This window comes from Podarcis liolepis (genome assembly GCF_965112155.1).
Source record: "Podarcis liolepis genome assembly, chromosome: 10".
NCBI classification, from domain to species: domain Eukaryota; kingdom Metazoa; phylum Chordata; class Lepidosauria; order Squamata; family Lacertidae; genus Podarcis; species Podarcis liolepis.
Genome location: NC_139562.1, coordinates 10,217,218 through 10,237,181, shown reverse-complemented (window position 1 = coordinate 10,237,181; position 19,964 = coordinate 10,217,218). Strand labels below are relative to the sequence as shown.

At 45.9% G+C, this 19,964-nt stretch overlaps 2 long non-coding RNA genes across 5 annotated transcripts in view; one reads left to right on the top strand and one right to left on the bottom strand.

Moving 5' to 3' along the window:
- The window catches only part of LOC310687055, a 25,184-nt gene extending 5,663 nt beyond the window's left edge, over positions 1-19,521 (bottom strand). Inside the window, exons 1-2 of one of the 4 annotated variants that reach the window (XR_014516157.1) lie at positions 18,985-19,521; positions 11,778-11,898 (exon numbers count right to left, since the gene is read on the bottom strand). This is a non-coding gene — a long non-coding RNA (uncharacterized lncRNA). Of the gene's footprint in view, positions 1-4,402; positions 4,484-6,591; positions 6,741-11,777; positions 11,899-14,198; positions 14,458-18,984 lie in introns of those variants that run through there. The other 3 variants (XR_014516158.1, XR_014516159.1, XR_014516160.1) reach the window with 3 other exon arrangements.
- LOC310687104 overlaps positions 1-19,964 on the top strand; it is a 35,058-nt gene that overhangs the window by 10,721 nt on the left and 4,373 nt on the right. The gene's annotated exons all lie outside the window — the stretch shown is intronic.

The window sequence follows — 19,964 nt, the reverse complement described above, 5'->3', positions numbered from 1 at the left end:
CCTGCAGTGCGCCCAAGAGATGTGGTGGCTTGGGCGCGTGCAGGCTCCACACTGCCCAAATGGTCCACCCTCTGCCTTCGCACCCCCCCCCAGCTGTAGGGCGGTGGAGTGGGATGTGGCAGGCAGACTCCGAAAGCCCCATGGTGCGCTCTACCCCAGGCACCCGAGCGACTTCCTCCACCGCTGATTCCCACAGGAGGCAGTGATGGCCACCAACTGAGGTGGCTTTTTTAAAAGGACTAGACAAATTCATGAAGGGCATTTAGGCACAAACTTAATGTACTGGAGTGTAAAAGGTAAAGGGACTCCTGACCATTAGGTCCAGTCGTGACCGACTCTGGGGTTGCGGCGCTCATCTCGCTTTATTGGCCGAGGGAGCCGGCGTACAGCTTCCAGATCATGTGGCCAGCATGACTAAGCCACTTCTGGCGAACCAGAGCAGCGCACAGAAACGCCGTTTACCTTCCCGAGTGGTACCTATTTATCTACTTGCACTTTGACGTGCTTTCAAACTGCTAGGTTGGCAGGAGCGGGGACCGAATAACGGGAGCTCACCCCGTCACGGGGATTCGAACCGCCGACTTTCTGATTGGCAAGTCCTAGGCTCTGTGGTTTAACCCACAGCACCACCCACGTCCCATTCTGGAGTGTAACTCCCACAAAACAATATTGAGTCTGGAGGGGCCCGTAGTCTAACTGCCACGTAAGCGTCATGTGAGCGATCAGGGTGAACCAGGAGCCTGAATAGTTGGTTCCATCTGGAAGATGCTTCCTATGTGTCAAAATGGCAATTCCATCCTGCGGCGGCCACAAACACACCCTAAGCTTTTAAGTGGTGAGGATGTGGCTCCTTGCCATGCACTCTGGTGCCCATTTTCAAATTGTTGTGGCATAAAAAGCCATATCTGATGCAGCCTATCATAGAACTGCAGAGTTGGAAAGGACTCTGAGGGTCTTTTGGTCCAACGCCCTGCAATGCAGGAATCTCAGCTAAAGCATCCATGACAGACGGCCACCCTACCTCTGCTTAAAAAACCCCAAGGAAGGAAGAGTCCATCACCTCCCGTGGGAGTCTGTTCCACTGCCAAACAGCTCTTACTGTCAGACAGTTATTCCTGATGTTTAGTCGGAATCTCCTTTCTTGTCGCTTGAAGCCATGGGTTCGAGTCCTGCCCTCCGGAGCAGGAGAAAACAAGCTTGCTCCATCTTCCACGTGACAGCCCTTGAGATATTTGGAGGTATTGAGGAAACGGGACATGGCGCCAGCATGCCACAAAGAAGGGTATCGACAAAAGTCTCTCTGTGGCCCATCCCAACGCCACGGGGAGATGGCGCGTCAGCAAACAGCCCGGCGCCTGTCAACGCATGGGAATATTTCCCCTCCCTTGGAGCAGAATATCCCAGCGCCCGTAGCACTCCAGTTCTCCTGCGACTCTTATGTAAACAGCCCCACGTGCCTCCGACCTCGACCAAATCCACAAAGGGCTAAATTACCCATTTAGCAAAAAATTTTGAATTTAATTAAAGCAAGAAAGGCAATGGGGCCCCTTCCTTTTATTGCACTTGCCGCTGAAGCTGGTTATGAAACTCTGGGTCTGGCTCTGAGAGCCACCTGCCTCTGGCATTCCAGCAGAGGGATGGGGTTTCTGCCTAAACCCTGTCCCAAATGCTAACCACTGAAATCAAGGCACCGACATTTCATTTGGTAGCTGCGGGGCAATTGTGCAAAGGAAGGAGCGGAACGCCATATCCAGGCCAAGATGGCATTGTGCTTAGCAGTAAATTACCCGTCTCCTTTTATTTGATTTTGTACCTTTTGGGGGAATATTTTAATGATTTTAATGAAGGTTTGGTACAGGATCATAACTTATATTTTCAGGTAGTGGGGTTTTAGCATGTATTCTGAGCGCAATTTGTGGTTCTCTCCCACCCAGCGAAGTGTACCAGTAGTAAAGGAAGAGAGAGAGAGAGAGACTTAATAAATCTAAATCAATTAAGTCCTGTTGAAAAGTTCTCAATAAAGTTAGAAGCCAAAGATGCCCGAGGTGGGGCTAAGTCGTACTCTGGCTTTTAATGAAAATGCTAATGATTTCTCCTTTTCTGGAATATATTTTGGCTTGCAGTTTCAACAAGATGCACTCCTTCCGCAATCAATTCCACACACCTTTATGTCGGTGGTTTTCTGCTTACCCCTCAAGGGGGGTAAAATTAATAAATGATCATTTCTACCCAAAGGGAGTGATGACAAGAAAGAGAAAAAATCATAAACAGGAAGGAAGAGGTTCCTCTTAACACCGGCGAGGGGCCATCAAACCGACTTGCGATGAATTTCGCAGGCAACACTCTCAGACAAAATCCTCAGGTGTTTCATCTGGTGGGAAAGTAAAGAATCTCATGTTGCAAATTTGCATTTGAAATTTCCACCACCAAAAGCATTGAATGGGTATCATTGCTCAGATTCTCGGTGCCCGGGACAGTTGTTCTTTCTGCCCAATGGGAAGGCCAGCGTTGTGCCCTGCTAGCTGAGAAAAAGTCTTGCTCATTGCATTCTTTTCCAATGAATTACATGAAGGAAATAGAGTCCAGAGGAGAAGGCAGGGAGTAAACAGCTCCAGAACAGAACATCCTGCCAGTCCTGTCGTCCCTAAAATGTAATGGCTTTCATTATAATACCTGGTACTTCCTTCTCCTCCATCGACAAACTGCTGCTGGTGTTTTGCTCAGAACAATAACTCAATTCAACAGGACATCGACAGATTTGCATGCCATGGCTCCGCCATGCCCAGTCTCTTTGTTGTATTTGTATAGGTCTCAGCCCATAACAACAGCCAGTCAATTTCCCCCGAACCACTCCATCTGTTTAAGTAACTACCAAACAGGTTCTGAGCTAGAGTTGCCATATTTCAAAAAGTGAAACTCTTATATGATCTCTTATCTGACTCCTCATTTGGGTTTGTAGTACCCACCTTATTTTATGGTTGTAAGTCATTTTTAATTGTTTTTAATACTGTGATTTAATGCTGTCCTGGGATCTTAGAGTAAAGCACACGAAGAAGAAGAAGAAGAAGAAGAAGAAGAAGAAGAAGAAGAAGAAGAAGAAGAAGAAGAAGAAGAAGAAGAAGAAGAAGAATTATTTCTGTATTTTGTACAGGGCTCAGTTTTGTTTGTGATATATACAGTCACATTTTGTTGTTAGCTGGTTTCTTAGGAAATGTTATTGACTGCAGTTGTCTTTGTGTAGGTTCTATGTGAAGTGCAATAGCTACTTCTATCACATTAAGTGATAGATAGATAGATTAGATAGATAGATAGATAGATAGATAGATAGATAGATAGATAGATAGATAAATAGATGATAGATAGATATAGATAGATATATCTATAAGATATAGATAGATATAGATATAGATAGATATATCTGAAGAAGTGTGCATGCACACGAAAGCTCATACCAAGAACTAACTTAGTTGGTCTTTAAGGTGCTACTGGAAGGAATTTTTTTATTTTGATAGATAGATATAGATAGATAGATGATAGATGATAGATGATAGATAGATGATAGATGATAGATGATAGATGATAGATGATAGATGATAGATGATAGATGATAGATGATAGATGATAGATGATAGATGATAGATGATAGATGATAGATAGATAGATAGATAGATAGATAGATAGATAGATAGATAAAAAGGTAAAGGTAAAGGGACCCCTGACCATTAGGTCCAGTCGTGGCCGACTCTGGGGTTGCGGCGCTCATCTCGCTTTATTGGCCAAGGGAGCCGGCGTACGTCTTCCAGGTCATGTGGCCAGCATGACTAAGCCGCTTCTGGTGAACCAGAGCAGCGCATGGAAATGCCGTTTACCTTCCTGCCGGAGCGGTACCTGTTTGTCTACTTGCACTTTTGACGCACTTTCGAACTGCTAGCTGGGCAGGAGCAGGGACTGAGCAATGGGAGCTCACCCCGTCGCGGGGATTCAAACCACCAACCTTCTGATCGGAAAGTCCTAGGCTCTGTGGCTTAACCCACAGCGCCACCCGCATCCCTTACATAGATATAGATATATATTACTAAATAACGAACTCATAGAGATTAGGGAGGAGACAAATATAAGCGATCTAGATCACGCACTCACGAAGGTAAATTTCTACCCAGTTTGTCTGCACAGGGATTTTTTCATTATTGCCATTATGCTGGCATTATCTGCTTGTAAAACCACAAGATGTAGTGATAGCCACCAACACGGATGGCTTTATAAGAGGATTAGACAAATTCATGGAGGATAAGCCTATCAATAGCTACTAGCCATGATGGTTACATTCTCCCCACTGTTCGAGGCATTATGCCTCTGAATACACCAGTTGCTTGGGAATCACAAGTGTTCGTGGCCTGCTTACTGGCTTCTCAGAGGCAACTGGCAACCCACTGTGAGAACAGGATACGCCCCTTGTATGTTCCAGCAGAGCTGGTCTTATTCCCCGGAGTCTGACCAAATTTACCCGGAATGTTAAAGGCAGTGGCGTAGCATGGGTTGTCAGCACCCGGGGCAAGGCAAGTAATTTGCGCCCCCTAACCCGTGGATTTGCACCCCCTAACCCTAACCCCCAGATGTTGCGCCTGGTGCGGCCGGTCCCCCCTGCACCCCCCACGCTACGCCACTGGTTAAAGGACCCAATAAGAGATCACCCACACTTTAATTTTGCTCTGCACTTTCTGGGCACAGGTGTTTGCTTTCAGAGGCACCAAGTAGCCCCATGATTTAGGGGGCCCATGGTGTGCTTGTGTGGTAACACACACGCAACGTTGCAACATCTGGAGGAGGCCAAGCACCGTAGTAGGGCCATGCTCAGCTCTGCACTCGGCCCCCTCCGCCCAGAAGAAGAGTTTGGATTTGATATCCCGCTTTATCACTACCCGAAGGAGTCTCAAAGCGGCTAACATTCTCCTTTCCCTTCCTCCCCCACAACAAACACTCTGTGAGGTGAGTGGGGCTGAGAGACTTCAGAGAAGTGTGACTGGCCCAAGGTCACCCAGCAGCTGCATGTGGAGCAGCAGGGAAGCGAACCCAGTTCCCCAGATTACGAGTCCACCGCTCTTAACCACTACACCACACTGGCCCAGCCCCCTTCCAACAAATATTGAGGGGGCAGAAGACACCTCAGCCCCTTAAAGTAGGCATGTTGGTGTGCTTTAACGTTCCTGTCCGAACACTTTTTCCCTCTCAGAGTTTTTCCCGCTCTTTAATGCTCAATCAGAACAAACAGCAATATGGGCTTTCCACCTAGAAACGCAGCAATAAAGGAAGTCTGGATGAACCCTATACAGTGGTACCTTGGGTTAAGAACTTAATTCGCTCTGGAGGTCCATTCTTAACCTGAAACTGTTCTTAACCTGAGGTTCCACTGTAGCTAATGGGGCCTCCCGCTGCCGCTGCACCGCCAGAGCGCAATTTCTGTTCTCATCCTGAAGCAAAGTTCTTAACCCGAGGTACTATTTCTGGGTTAGCGGAGTTTGTAACCTGAAGCGTATGTAACCCGAGGTACCACTGTATGTGGTTATCTGGCATGAGAAATTCCAGGGGACAGCATTACCCAGATGTGGCTTTATTCCAGAGCAGTGATCCCCGTAAGATCACAGTGTCATTTCTGCAATATTTGATCTACTTGCAAATAAAGCAGAGCAGAGGTGGAAGCAGACAGACTGAAGACTTCCTACCCAGAGAAAGTGCCCCGCTTGGGTCCCCAAGGGTGAAATGGGACAAGAACAGAGGTGCCATGGACAGCTAGGGTATCCAACGGGGTCCAACCAGATGTTGTTGGACTACAAAACCCATCATCCATCACCCTTGGCCAGAATGACTAACGCTAACAGGATTTGGAGTCCAGCAACATATGGAGGGCGCAAACATCTGGCTTACAGTACAGAACCAGACCAAGACATTTTGTTACTTGAGGCCAAGAACAAGATGATACCCTCTGCTCCCATGACACGTATAACAGCCAGGTCAACTAGCCGCTGAATCATCAACACCACAAATTGTATTTCTATTTAAATTACATTAACAATTTCTAAATTTGCATCTATGTGTATACATAAGCGTATGCCAAACTAATGTGAATCTGTGACCTCTTTTTTCGGTCATGCGTTATGTAATGAATATGGGTTGCTCGTGCGTAAGTTGCCGCCTCTCCTGGCTTTGTTGCCTTGTTAAACCTTTCAGTCTGGGCAGCCCTTCACTTTGTGGCTGCCTCAGTCACTAGCAGAATCCGTCAGTCGGCGTTTCTTAAACCTTTTCCAACATAAAAGTTGTTTGACACCCAGTCTCCTCCTACTCTCTCTGTGCGGAAGTCTTCTGCGCAGGGAGGGCGTGGGTAGCGGAGGACCCGTGCTCTCCCCGCTGGTGTCCGGTGAAGAGTCTGGGAGCCCTCTCGCCGATTCCCCCATCTGCCCCTCCTTATTCCTGGTGTTGCGCTGAATTGCTTCCCCATCTGCTGAGCTGCCTCTCTCCCTGCTGGGCCCTTCTCCAGCATCATTTGAGAGCCTTCCCTCCGCCTCTAGCTCCGATGTCAGTTCCCTGACACGTTACCTTTTTTTTAAAGATGCATTGAGTGAGCAACGTAGCCAGAAGTCACGGAGAGAAGAAAACAGCTTTCTGTTCCTCCTTTCTTCAGAGGTTAGTAGTGCTTCCTGGCATCACAGCCCTTAGATGCTGACAAGTCCCACATCGCCTCTGAACATTCAAGTCCAGCTGGTCCAGTCCGAGAAGCTGTGATGCAACATCTCAGGGCCCCACGGTAGCACAATTCATTGCTTCTTTTACATTTCCAACTTCAACAGGGATCAATAACTGCTATGGTATTCCTGAATTTCAGGGGGTTGGACTAGATGACCCTCAGGACCCCTTCCATCTCTACAGTTCTTTGATTCTATGGACATTGCTGATGGGATTACATCTTCCACTGCACTGGCAGGCAACAGGCTAGCTAGGAGGGTTCAAAAGGGTCTGTGACACACACAGGGCGGCCCTCCAGCATCTCCCTGCTGCTCAGTGACCCACAGTGAAACTTAAGGATTTCCTTTTATTTTTTATTTTATTTTGACAAAGTAATAATCATAAATAGATAAGAGAAAAAAATGTGCACCCCACCACCAAGACCATTCCATTGTAACTATCCAACCTCCCAAAATTTCAACACCTCTTGCGATGGTTTGACCTCTTTCCGTTTTAACAGTACAAATTCTACAAACATCCTCATCTCCTCAAAATTATTTCTCCTGCATATTCCCCATCTTACCTTAATGGCACATGTTAATTTATCATTAATAGCTATATCCCACACCTCTTTATACCATTCTTCCATTTTATATTCTACTTGCCCCTTCTCTTCCCAGCTATCATAATTTGTGCAGCTGTCAATAAATTTGTGAGCAAGTCCTTCATAGCCTGTGAACCTTCCACCCCATCATAAATTGATAATAATGCTACCTCTGGGCTTTTGGTCAGCTTTAACCCAGTGATTTCTGTTATCTCCTTAAATACCCTTTGCCAAAAAAAAAAAAAGTACATATTTACACTTCCACCACATGTGAACATAGTTCCCTGTTTCCTGGCATCCCCTCCAACATAACAGCAAATAGTCCTTGTTTATTTGATTTAATCTGACTGGTGTTAAAACCCTCTCCAAAATAATTCATACTAATTTTATTTTATTCTTATAGACAACATGCGTTTCTCTTATTTTCCCCCAGCTTTGACTATCTATCTACCCTGTTGTCTCCTTTTCCCACAACTCTTTTAATTGATCTTCTTGATCCCCGTTTCTACTAATATTTTATAAATTTCAATGGTTTCTCCTTTTATAACTCTTTTTTCATCTTTATCTCCCCTTTCTATAATCGTTTTTTTTTTTTTCAAATTTTGTATATTCTTTGCAGTTCTTGTTTTCCCTTAACCACTTGTTTGTCCATTGCTCCAAGAAGGATTCCCTTTCTAATCAAAGGTTGGAGGACCGCCGGGTTCATGAAGAAGTCAAATTCTCACATGTTTTTGTCCAGGTTACAAAAATACCACCATAGTCTCTTTCGGGGGTTTCCTGTCCAGAGGAAACCAAACTCCCAGGAAACCCTCAGAGCTCGGACTAATTTCTAGAACGTCCTAATACAGCGCGGGACCCCCAAATATCTGCTTTGGAACCGGATTCATCCAAGAAAATGTGAGCTGCACCTTCTTCTTCTTTGCATTTTACATTTACAGCTATCTCAAATGAGCATTAAGTCGGCTCTTAATAACATAGTTATTATGAGCATACTATTTTATTTTCTGCAATCTGTGCATGTGTCTGGGGACTCGCAAGGTGTTAATCCTTAAACTGTTGACTCACAATGTGTTCATCTGTCAGTCTGTCGGTCTTCATTGAAGCCAAATTCCCATTTGCTTCAAAGGGAAGCCTTTAATGAGGACTATAGGCCTACTAATTCTCTCATCCTCACTCTTACCAACACACACACACACACACACACACACACACACACAGCCTTATAGCTTGGGCTCTGCTGGGGGTGGGGAGCCTTTGATCCATGAGCCTAATTGGGCCCACCAGCCCTTCTCATTTGGCCCATTCAGGTGACTTTGGCCAAGCCCTTCCCACTTGCTCTGTCTCAGGTGTGAAGACAGTAAAGCTCTGGCTGGGCCTAAAAGGGGTTTTGCAGGTACCTTTATCCAGACTAGCTCCTGGCAGCAAAGCCTTGAAGCCACTACTCAGATTTCCCACACTTCCCCTGAAGGTCCAGACAACCTCTGGATAACTGCCATTGCCACATGTCATCCAGTTAATTCCAAAGCTTTCATCTCCTTAGAAAACAAAAGGGCATTTGCATACCCCGCAAGTGTCCTGGAAAAACTGAGAAATCCTGTTGGGTTTTTCCCGCGAGAGCACAGCGGCCATTTTAGGCACTGTGATCTCACTCCCCAAAAGCATTGGAGGGGGCTGTGATCTCATGTGGTGCCCCAAAACATGTGGTTTTTTTATGTCACGAAAGAACACGGCCCTGAAAAAAGCACATCTTTCGACTCTGTGATCTCACGCCTGTCACGTGACACATGGAAGACAAGCATCCCAATTTTGGGACTCAACATGTTGGAAGGTATGGCCTTGGAAATACAGCAGTAATATTGGGACCTGAATCTAAGTGCTGCAACACGTCTTGACAGCTTTTGAGCAGCTTCACTGGCTTCTAGCTCTTTGTTTGTGGGCACAATTCAAAGTCTAGAAGTATTATTTGAAACTCAAGAACCGAAAGAACTGTCCATCCCTCTATAAACCTGCCCATTCTCTGACATCAAAAGCACAGGCCCAGCGCCAAATGTCTCCGCCATCAGAAACCGGGCAGGTTTCAACGCAGATAGGACCTTTTCACTGAGGGCGCCGTGACTCGGAAGCTGCAGATCTGAAGCCATCCTTCATATCAAGATTTGTTTACAGTGGTGCCTCGCAAGACGAAATTAATTCGTTCCGCAAGTTTTTTCTTCTTGCGAGCTTTTCGTCTTGCGAAGCACGGTTTCCCATAGGAATGCATTGAAAATCAATCAATGCGTTCCTATGGAGACCGTCCGGGGACAGAGGGGAAGTGCCGCGGGCCTTCCCCTATGTCCCCGGACCTGTTTTAAAGCAAGGGAAGGGGCAGCGGGGAGAATCGCTTCTCCCCGTTGCCGCCCCTTGGTTCAAAAGGGGTCCGGGGACAGAGATTGCCCTGGAGATTGCGGGGCTGGCAACGGGGAGAAGCTATCTTCTCCCTGCCACCCCTTGCTTCAAAAGAGGTCCGGAGTGCGGGGGCAAGCTTCGTTTTGTGAAGCAAGCCCATAGGGAAATTCGTCTTGCGAAGCAACTCGATAACGAAAAAACCTTTCGTCTTGCGAGTTTTTCGTCTCGCGAGGCGTTCGTCTTGCGGGGCACCACTGTATTTCATTTCATTTACCCAGGCTTTTAATTCACAGAAGCCTCTGAGTGCATTATCTGCTTTCTCTTTTACATCTGTTCTGTATTTTAATATAGCACCTTATCCTGCTGCTTCATGGATTGTTCTTTTGTGGGTCTATCGGGAAATGATCACTTGTATTACATACCCCACAAGTTTCCTGGAAAAAAGGGACACCCCGTTATCTCGCACGAGAGCATGGCAGACATTTTGGGTACTGTTCTCTTGCGCAATTTCATGCTGAGATCTTGTCCCTGAGAAAAGCACATCTTTGGGGCTTTGTGATCTCATGTGGGACCATAGGCGGGAAGATACATATCCTGGTTTTGGGACTCAAGATTTTGGAGGGTAAGATATTACTGCGGTACCTCTGGTTGCGAACGGGATCCGTTCCGGAGGCCCGTTCGCAACATGAAAAGAGCGCAACGCACAGGTTGCGATTCGCCACTTCTGCGCATGCACGTGACATCATTTTGCGTGTCTGCGCATGTGTGAGCAGCAAAACCCGGAAATAACCCTTTCCGGTACTTCCGGGTCATCACGGGATGTAACCTGAAAGAATGTAACATGAAGCAGACGTAACATGAGGTATGAGTATAATGTGTTATATTTGAAGCAGCCCAAGGAAGCTATGGTATGTTTCAGAGTGCCGTGGCTCATCAAGGCAGCCTACACACACGCACACACACAAAGGCCACAGCTCCAGCCCCAAAGAGCATTGAAAAATGCAGACGACTCTGGTTCATTAGAGCAACTGACCCCAAAACATCACTCCTGAGTCTTCCAAGCCCCCATGCCTTCTTATTTACAACCAGTTCAGAGGGTGGCCTGGGCTGTGCACTTCTTCCCCCTTGTAGAACTCAAGAGGGAGGGGGATAGGGACATAAATGATTTTTTCTGTCTCTGCCCATCATTGGGCTCTGGCTCCACCTGTCATTATCTCTAGCGCCCCCTACTGTTGGCCTCCCTGCTCTCTGTCCTACCAATTCCATTGGGCACCCAACACCACTGGAAAAGGGCATGGTGGGCAAAGAGTGATGTAGCGGTTAGCTTCTTTGGATTTTGGCTGGAGAGACCTGGGTTTCCATGCCCATTCAGCCATGAAGTTCATTGGGCATCCTATGTTCCTAATGTAGGTCAGATATACCCTTCCCACCTCTGGTCAGCGGTGTCACACGGGTGGGACTTTAGGGCACAAGTCTAAGACCCCACTCAGCAGAACAAGTAGAAAGGCCTCCAAATACATGTGGGCTTGCTTATCATTGAAGTAAATTATGTAATTTCACCATCTTTGGGGGGAGCGGGCGGATAAGCCCATTAAGTGCAGAGTGTAAATCAACCTTTGTCTCTGGGAATATTTAATTTCCTCTCTACCTCTGTGCATGTTTATGCCACTCACTATGCAGCCCAGAGGGTTTGGGATCTGGAGGTGTTAAAAAAATCTAAATAAATACAAATATTTGCCATGCAATGGGGAGCAAGCCAAATTAGCGGGCAGGCTTCCAATATGAGTAACAGCCGAAAAGCCGGTCTTTGGGCAAGAATTCCCAGCATTCCTCCCTCCCCCCCCTTCCTTCCCAAGAACCTTGATTCCCCTTAGACTTTTTCTCATGCTCTTTCCTGAGCACAAACCTCCTGCTGCTATTATTTCCTGGCCACCCCTTGCTGGATTCATCTAATTGAGGCTCCTTGGGGCAGGGGCCCTGACATTTAATTCGCCCACAACAGCCCCGACACGCCCTGCAGAGCTGGGTTAATAATGAATAATAGTCCTGCCCGTGAGCAACTCTGACCTACCGTGGGAGAAGTCCTTTGCAGACATCAAGTATGTGAACCTGGAGAACATTCCAGCATGGAGCAAGGAGGAGGCCTCAGAAGAGTGTTTTATCTTCGGGAAGATGGAAGGATTGCATATCTCCTGGGGAGAAAGAGAGAGAGAGAGAGAGACCTGTTTATTCCAGGAAGCACTCAAGTTAATTTGAATCTTCTTGGCTGGCTAATACCACCTCACATGTTAGACCTGGGTTACATCTTCAGAGAGAAGAAAAAGAAGAAGAAGAGTTTGGATTTGATATCCCGCTTTATCACTACCCGAAGGAGTCTCAAAGCGGCTAACATTCTCCTTTTCCCTTCCTCCCCCACAACAAACACTCTGTGAGGTGAGTGGGGCTGAGAGACTTCAGAGAAGTGTGACTGGCCCAAGGTCAGCCAGCAGCTGCATGTGGAGGAGTGAAGATGTGAACCCAGTTCACCAGATTACGAGTCTACTGCTCTTAACCACTACACCACACTGGCTGTTAAGTTAAAGAGAGATCCTTTAAAGTTCCTTAGATATAGAGCCTAAGAGGCAGAATCGGGCCATTTGTTCATCCAGCCAGGCATTTGATTGTGAGTGTGCCTTTATGACTTTTATTGAAAGTGCAGTAAAATGGCTACGTACAAATTCAACGAAACAGAGAATACATCACAAGGCAAATCATAGTGTAACAATAGCAGTTCCATAGCAGCTCAAAAAACCAGTCACAATGTGTTGATTAAAACCTGAGAAATTAAATAGGTGGTTTTTTTAACCACCTGCCTATACAGTGGTGCCTCGCAAGACAAAATTAATCCGTTCCGCGAGTCTCTTCGTCTTGCGGTTTTTTCGTCTTGCGAAGCACGGCTATTAGCGGCTTAGTGGCTATTAACGGCTTAGCGGCTTAGCGGCTATTAACGGCTTAGTGGCTTTACGAAAAAGGAAACAAACTCGCAAGAACTCGCAAGACGTTTCATCTTGCAAAGCAAGCCCATAGGGAAATTCGTCTTGCGGAACGACTCAAAAAACGGAAAACTCTTTCGTCTAGCGAGTTTTTCGTCTTGCGGGGCACCACTGTATTATATAAATCAGGTGCCAGGCAAATGTCATTTTACATGGTCAAAACATTGGCACTCTATATAGGTTCTCCGCAAACAGGTTTGTGAGGCTGGTGGCAGAGCTTTACTTTCATCTTCCCTTACATATAGAAAGAAGGGAGACCAGGTTTCCTCAAAGGTGTTTTCCTTTATAACCCCATTTGCAACTCTTCTAAGCCCAGGTTGTCGTTCTGAACTAGCTATATCCCAAATATTGTTGAACCACATCTCAAGAGGTGGCTGAGCCTGGGATTTACGGTGATACGCAATCACTAGACATGCGGCTACCAATATTAAAAAAATAAAATCTTTCTGCTGGTAGTAAGGTCAGAATCTGGGTTTAGTGAAAGCAGGGCTAAGGCTATGTTTTACAAGAGAGGTCGTTCAACAATTTTGGAGATAATATTGAAGACTCTGGTCCAAAATATATACACAATTTTGCATATTTGTGGGTGTATTCTGAAACAACTTCTTGGTTCAATAATGTGCATTTGGGGGTTTTTTCCTGGTTTGGTCTGTGCTACAATGTTTCCCCAATGCTAACTGCCAAGTTATTTCTGTCCAGAGGGGTTATAGCACAACAAAAGTGGAACAAACGTAAATTAGAACATTAAAAGTTATGAGCTTTCAGCAGGAAGTTTCAGGATATGCACTGACTGAAAAGGAAGCACTATGACCACCTCAAAACACCAGCAAGCACAAACAGTACATACCCTCCAACATTTCTCCCATGAAAATAGGGACATCCTATTCCACAAAAATGATTATAATTTTGTTATTTATATCCTGCCCCTCTGACTGGGTTGTCGCAGCCACTCTGGGTGGCTTCTAGCAAATTAAAACATCAAGCACAGTAAGATATCAAACATTAAAATCTTCCCTATACAGGGCTGCTTTCAGATGTCTTCTAAAAGTCAGATGGTGGTTTATCTCCTTGACATCTGATAGAAGCGCATTCCACAGGATGGGTGCCACTACCAAGAAAGCCTTCTGCCTGGTTCCCTGTAGCCTCACTTCTCACAATGAGGAAACTGCCAGAAGGTCCTCAAAGCTGGACCTCAGTGTCCGAGCTAAACAATTCAAAGGTAAAATAGTATTATTAATACTACCCCCTAATTATATTCACCCAAGAAGAGGTACGCTGGTAAGACTAAACTCTCAAAAGGGGCTATATGATTATTGTAAAGGAAGAAACACTGATCTAGAAAAATCGATCGACAGAAAGATAGCGACGGATAGATATTCGGCAGGCTCGTGTGGCAAGTTGCTCTAGGTATGTACAAAAAGATTTCTATCACGACACAATCTGATAAAAGCAAAACACACCTTGGCTGTTGCCTAGGAACGATGAGAAAAGCAGCCTAAGTAGAAATCAGGAAAAAATGGATTTTTTTTCTCTGTGTTCAGTATGAACTGGATGCCTTGTGTACAATGTGTGCCCCCCTCTCTGTCCGGGATGGCTCTGAACAAAACTGAGATGCAAAAAAAGCTCTAATCCTGCCTCCAGGTTTTCCACAGGCATCTGGTTGGCCACTGCAAGAACAGGATACTGGGTGGGCCATTGGCCTGATCCAATAGACTCTTATGTCCTTATGTCAGCTGTGGGTGAGCTGGGATTCTGTCTAGCTAGGCAGGTATAACCAGCCTTTTTTCACACAGTTATTCCAGGAGAAGAGAATCATTAGAACATGTTCCTTTTACGATCTTGTCCTCTCTCTCTCCCCCACCCTTCCTTGTTTGCCTCTCACGTGAAGGCATTTGTCATTAAACTTGGGGCCCAATCTGCCATCGCAGTTCAGAAAGGTGGAGACACTGCTCTGTAGTGTGGCTGGCAGATCAGCATGTGTATTTATTAAAATACATATTGAGTTTCATTTCTACCAGAAGGTAGTAAATCCTCTACAATTCCTGGTTAGGGTAAAGGAAGAGCCTTGCTGGGTCGGCTCAAAAGCCCAGCTAGTCCTCTTAAAAACCATTGCAAACAGCTAAAATCGTTAGTGGGATTGGAATAACACTTGTAGTTTAATGGTGGGTTTTGTGGAGATGCAAAAGATTTGGATTATTATAAAAGATGCAGGAGGAAAGGACAATGGGACCCACAAAGGGGAGGGAGAAAGTCCAGGAGATTCTGTAGAATCTTGTTTCTATATTGTATGTTGATATGTTATTGTAGAATTTTAATTTGAAAAACCCAAATATATAAATTTACCAAAAACAAAAAAAAGCCCAGCTAGTCCTGTCTTCAGTTCCCACCGTGGCCAGCCAGGGATGAGGGGGAAATTCAGTTTGCATTTAAAGCCAAATTTATCAGACGCACACTCTCCAAAACAATGTGAGAGCCAATATGCAGCCACCCTTTGAAATTCACACTTATGTGAAATTTCGCTGTGCGATGCCTCTCTCCAACCAATCTTCGCCAAAAATGCAGATGAGAAAGAAGAAGGAGAGTTTGAATTTGATATCCCGCTTTATCACTACCCGAAGGAGTCTCAAAGCGGCTAACATTCTCCTTTCCCTTCCTCCCCCACAACAAACCCTCTGTGAGGTGAGTGACGCTGAGAGACTTCAGAGAAGTGTGACTGGCCCAAGGTCACCCAGCAGCTGCATGTGGAGGAGCGGGGAATCAAACCCGGTTCACCAGATTACGAGTCTACTGCTCTTAACCACTACTCCACACTGGTGTCGCGTGCATAAGCAAGAATATATGTCATGGAATGGTTGTATGAAGAGGAATGGTGGGAGGAACCAGCTGGGGAACCCCCAAGGAAGAAGGCTCAGAACCCGGGGAGTGGTGGTGGGACGGCGATGAGTGCTCAGGGGAGAAGAAGGGGGAAAGGAGTTGACAGAAGCTGAAGGGGTAACAGGGCTTAGTGAGCTGGGAGAGTCTGTGGCAGAGAGAAGTCAAGAATCAGAGGCAGAAGCTGAAGCAGGAGAATGGGAGGAGGGAGGCCAAGAGGCAGAGATTGTTAGGATTCTTGCTCCGTGTTTGCAGTCATGGGATTGTTGTCTATCACATGACAGTGTATGTTTTCATTCCACAGTGTGGGAAGTGACAGAGACAGTATGCTTTGTACTACTGTATTCCGGAATGTAGGACTATTGTCCTTTCTTTCTTTCTCTTTGCTGTCTGATGAGAAAGAGGAAGGAGCTAAGTCGGAATGCTCCAAGTGTATTATATATAAATAAAAGTAGATTAGCCAAAATGCTGTGCTACTGAGTTCTGTTAAGCAAACTGCAAATACTCTGCAGGATCGTAAGTGTGCTGATGCCTCCTGGGCTGGAGAAAGCTTTTGAAGCTCCCGAACGATCGACCAGGAGGGAAAGAACATGCCTGTCGGGTCCTACACAGGGTCCTACACACAAGTAGGACGATCCTAACAGAGATGAGTCAAGCTGATGAAGAGCCATAGGTGTCTCCCCCTCCTGCTGCGACAAGCTCCCCAACCCCCTCATCTCCCCAAAACAGAAGAGGCATGAAAAGGGCAGAGGAGAGGATAGTTGGCTGCATGAAGGCGCAGTCTCTGTTTGCTTGGAAGAAGCCCTGGAGAAGAGGAGGCATAGGCAGCTGTGAGGATGCAGGGACCTTTAGTCCCAGCAACCGCTTTCATGGAGCAAGACCCACAGGGAATGAGCTGTTGTGCTCCTTAGGCCTGACACTCAGCCAAGTTTGTGGAGATCATGTTTTTGCTAATAAAAAGTTGATTCCGACTGTGTGATTACTGACCGACACACTCTGTGACAATACATTTCTGAAAATGCATTATATCGGGGGGGGGGGGAATTACTTGAAAAAAAAATAGTCAAAACAGCATATAAAAATGTGTTTATTAGGAGAGAGTTGCACTAAAATGCTGAATAATTCTCTTTGGGAATTTCTTTTTTTAATCACAAATTTAAAAACTAAATTTATGTTGGGGAGGGGAGAAAAACTGAGAGAAACCAAAATTGACAGCGAACATAGAAAAGGAGAGGAAGATAACGAGGGAGAGGAAGAAGAGTGAGACGAGAAAGTAAACTCTGAGAGTAAAAAAACAACAACACACAGTTCAGATCCAAAGAGCTCAAAGAATCTAGGCCTCATCTGCACTGTGCATTTAAACAAGCATTCCCTCAAAGATTCCTGGGGATCCTGGGAACTGTAGTTTGTTAAGAGGGTGATGAGGCTCATTAAAGGGTAAATTAGGTCCAGTCGTGACCGACTCTGGGGTTGCGGTGCTCATCTCGCTCTATAGGCCGAGCTTCCGGGTCATGTGGCCAGCATGACTAAGCCACTTCTGGCGAACCAGAGCAGCGCATGGAAACGCCGTTTACCTTCCCGCCGGAGCGGAACCTATTTATCTACTTGCACTTTGACATGCTTTCGAACTGCTAGGTGGGCAGGAGCAGGGACTAAGCAACGGGAGCTCACCCCGTCGTGGGGATTCAAACCCCCAACCTTCTGATCAGCAAGTCCTAGGCTCTGTGGTTTAACCCACAGCGCCACCCGCGTCCCTGCTACAAGACCCCTATTCCCCTTAGAGGGCTACGGTTCCCAGAGTGGTTTAAACAACCCCTTTCCCTGGGGAACTCAGTGTAGAGAACACGGGGCTGTATGAGCAAATATTCTGGCCTGCTGCAAAGCAGCTCCCTCCGTTCTTAATGGTGGCTCCTGTATTTAAAAAAACAAAGGGCTGGAGTACCAACGAAGACAAGGCACCTGATCGCACACGGAGAGAGTGCATAATAGATATCTTTCAAGTGGGTGGCATCTGGAGTTTTGCTGGGTGTGATACAGATGGGCCCTTTCGGCTGCGAGGCAGCTCATCAGAGCCGCAATTTCATGTACTTAGCCAAATCAAGCCTAGGTATAACCTCTAGACATTTACCTGGTGCTAATTACACCTTCTCTGGGCAACCTGCTCTTCCCTCCAGCCCCTAATTGTTTTGTTACACACAGAAATCCTCCTGCAAGCCTGCACAAGTGCCTATCGTTTTTCATTATAATTTGGGGGGGGGGGGAATCCGTACTCCTGAGTTTCACGCTAGAAAAAAGAAGAAGCAAAGAGGAGAGAGAGAGAGAGAGAAGGGTGGGTTGCGGAGAAAGGTGGGAGGCTTTGCCAGTGGGATAATCTTTTGCCTACAAATCAGGCCTCTGTTTTCTGGAATTAGACCTCCCACCTTTCAAATGGTTGAGGCGAATTAACTCACACCCACCCAAGGCCATATATTTCTCCCTTTTGTCTGCGGGGAATTTCCTCTCCAGTGATAGATGGGAGAGGTCACGAGCCAACTGGAATTTCACCTGCCAGCTTAGAAGGGGCAACTTAGAAATAATGAATAATGAATTGAGTCCTGCTCCTACAGATTTGCAAACAGGAATTGGAACGCTGGTTGTCAACCCAACAGCCGTAGGAACTGTTAGCGAAATCAAAATATTCGTACCAACATTGTGGAGCTCTGTTCGCATGAACAGAATTTGCCAACGAGAGTAGATGATATCCAGATATTTGGAGTAGACCCATTGACTTACATTACTTCGCAAAAAAAACCCAAGATGCATTCTGATTCAATTTTTTTTTAACTGTAACAATCTCTGTTACAGCTACAATCGTATTTGAGATGCTATAAAATAAATAAAAGACAAACATATTGAATTTAACAAATCGATGCTTAATATTTTTGCTTGAAATACTCCGGGACAAAAAGTGTCATTTTATAAGGTATGTATCCATTGGAATCTACTCTTAAAAGAAATATTTGACACCCAGCATCCCTCCACGCACACAAAAAGCACAATTCAAAACTGTTTAGCTTTTAAATACCTCATACCGCTAGGGTGTCTTTTTATTATGCATTCACGATCATTTGTGCTTGTGATGCTATTGGGGTGGTTATACATGATCCCACTTTCAATACTGTTTTTACTTCACCGCTCCCACATAAAGATGTCAACTCAAGACATTCCCCAGAGCAGCTGGGGAAACTCAGCCAGATGGGCCAGGTATAAATAATAAATTATTATTAAATTATTATTATTCCCTCACATGGCACATAGTTAAACGATGGAACAGACATCCAACGAAGCCAAACATTGGAAGATTCAGGACAGATTTTAAAAAGCACATCTTCATACCACTAATAGTTATATTATGGGACTTGCTCCTTCGGGAGACCATGATGGCTGCCATCTTGGATGTCCATTGCTTGAAACCACTGGAGGTTTCTGCACTCAGCTCCTGTTTTTAGGCTTGCCTCAGACATCTGGTTGGCCTCTGTGGGAACAGGGATGCTGAACTAGACAGGCCATCAGCCTCTTCCAGCAGGCTCTTCTTCTGAAGTTCCCATCTAAAGAAGTCACTGCCCTGGGAGAGACCATAAAGCCTAGGGCCTAAAATTTCCCAGTTGCTTCCCTGGCTGTGGCCTTCACTCTCTCTTTAAGCTCTTCCAAGACTGTGATTTTGTGGCGCCAGCCCAGCCGCGCCACCCTGGTCGTCTGCGAAGTCAACGGCAGGGCTGAAGCTCCGTGTGTGTTCCCAGCAGTTTCTGCAGCTGTGCCGTGGAAAGGGTGGGACAAGGGAAGAGACAATATCTTGCTGGAAAAATCTTGCCTTTTCTTTAAAAAAAAAATCACCTAATAATAAAGCAACTTATATTCTTGTCTTAAGGCAAGTGGAGTGCTGTGCCACAGATACATGCGCCACTCCCTCTTATTATTGGCTCAGAGGGAGCCGTCGTTTAGGACATGCAGAGTCTTCCAATTTTAATCTATACTCTAAATGAGATCTAGGAGACAAGTTGCAGATCTCCGCCACCTTGGAATTCTCTCCTTAGCATGCATATGAGTTTTGGCTCTCAAGAGTTCCACTCAAGGGACTTGCGTTGTTGAGTCTTGCCCTAGTCCCCTGAAGTAGTTAAGCTTTTGGAGAAGCTAGGGTTCTGGATTGGTTTGAGGGTATCAGGCTGGGTGATTCTTTTCAAATATGTTGGAGGGGAGACAGAGAAATTCTCACGCCCGTGATCCCGGGTGACCCGTTTCCAAGCCAAACCTCACCTAAATTGCCTCCAAATTAATCTCAGCACAGATACTTCAATCAAGGCATTTACAGGTATCTT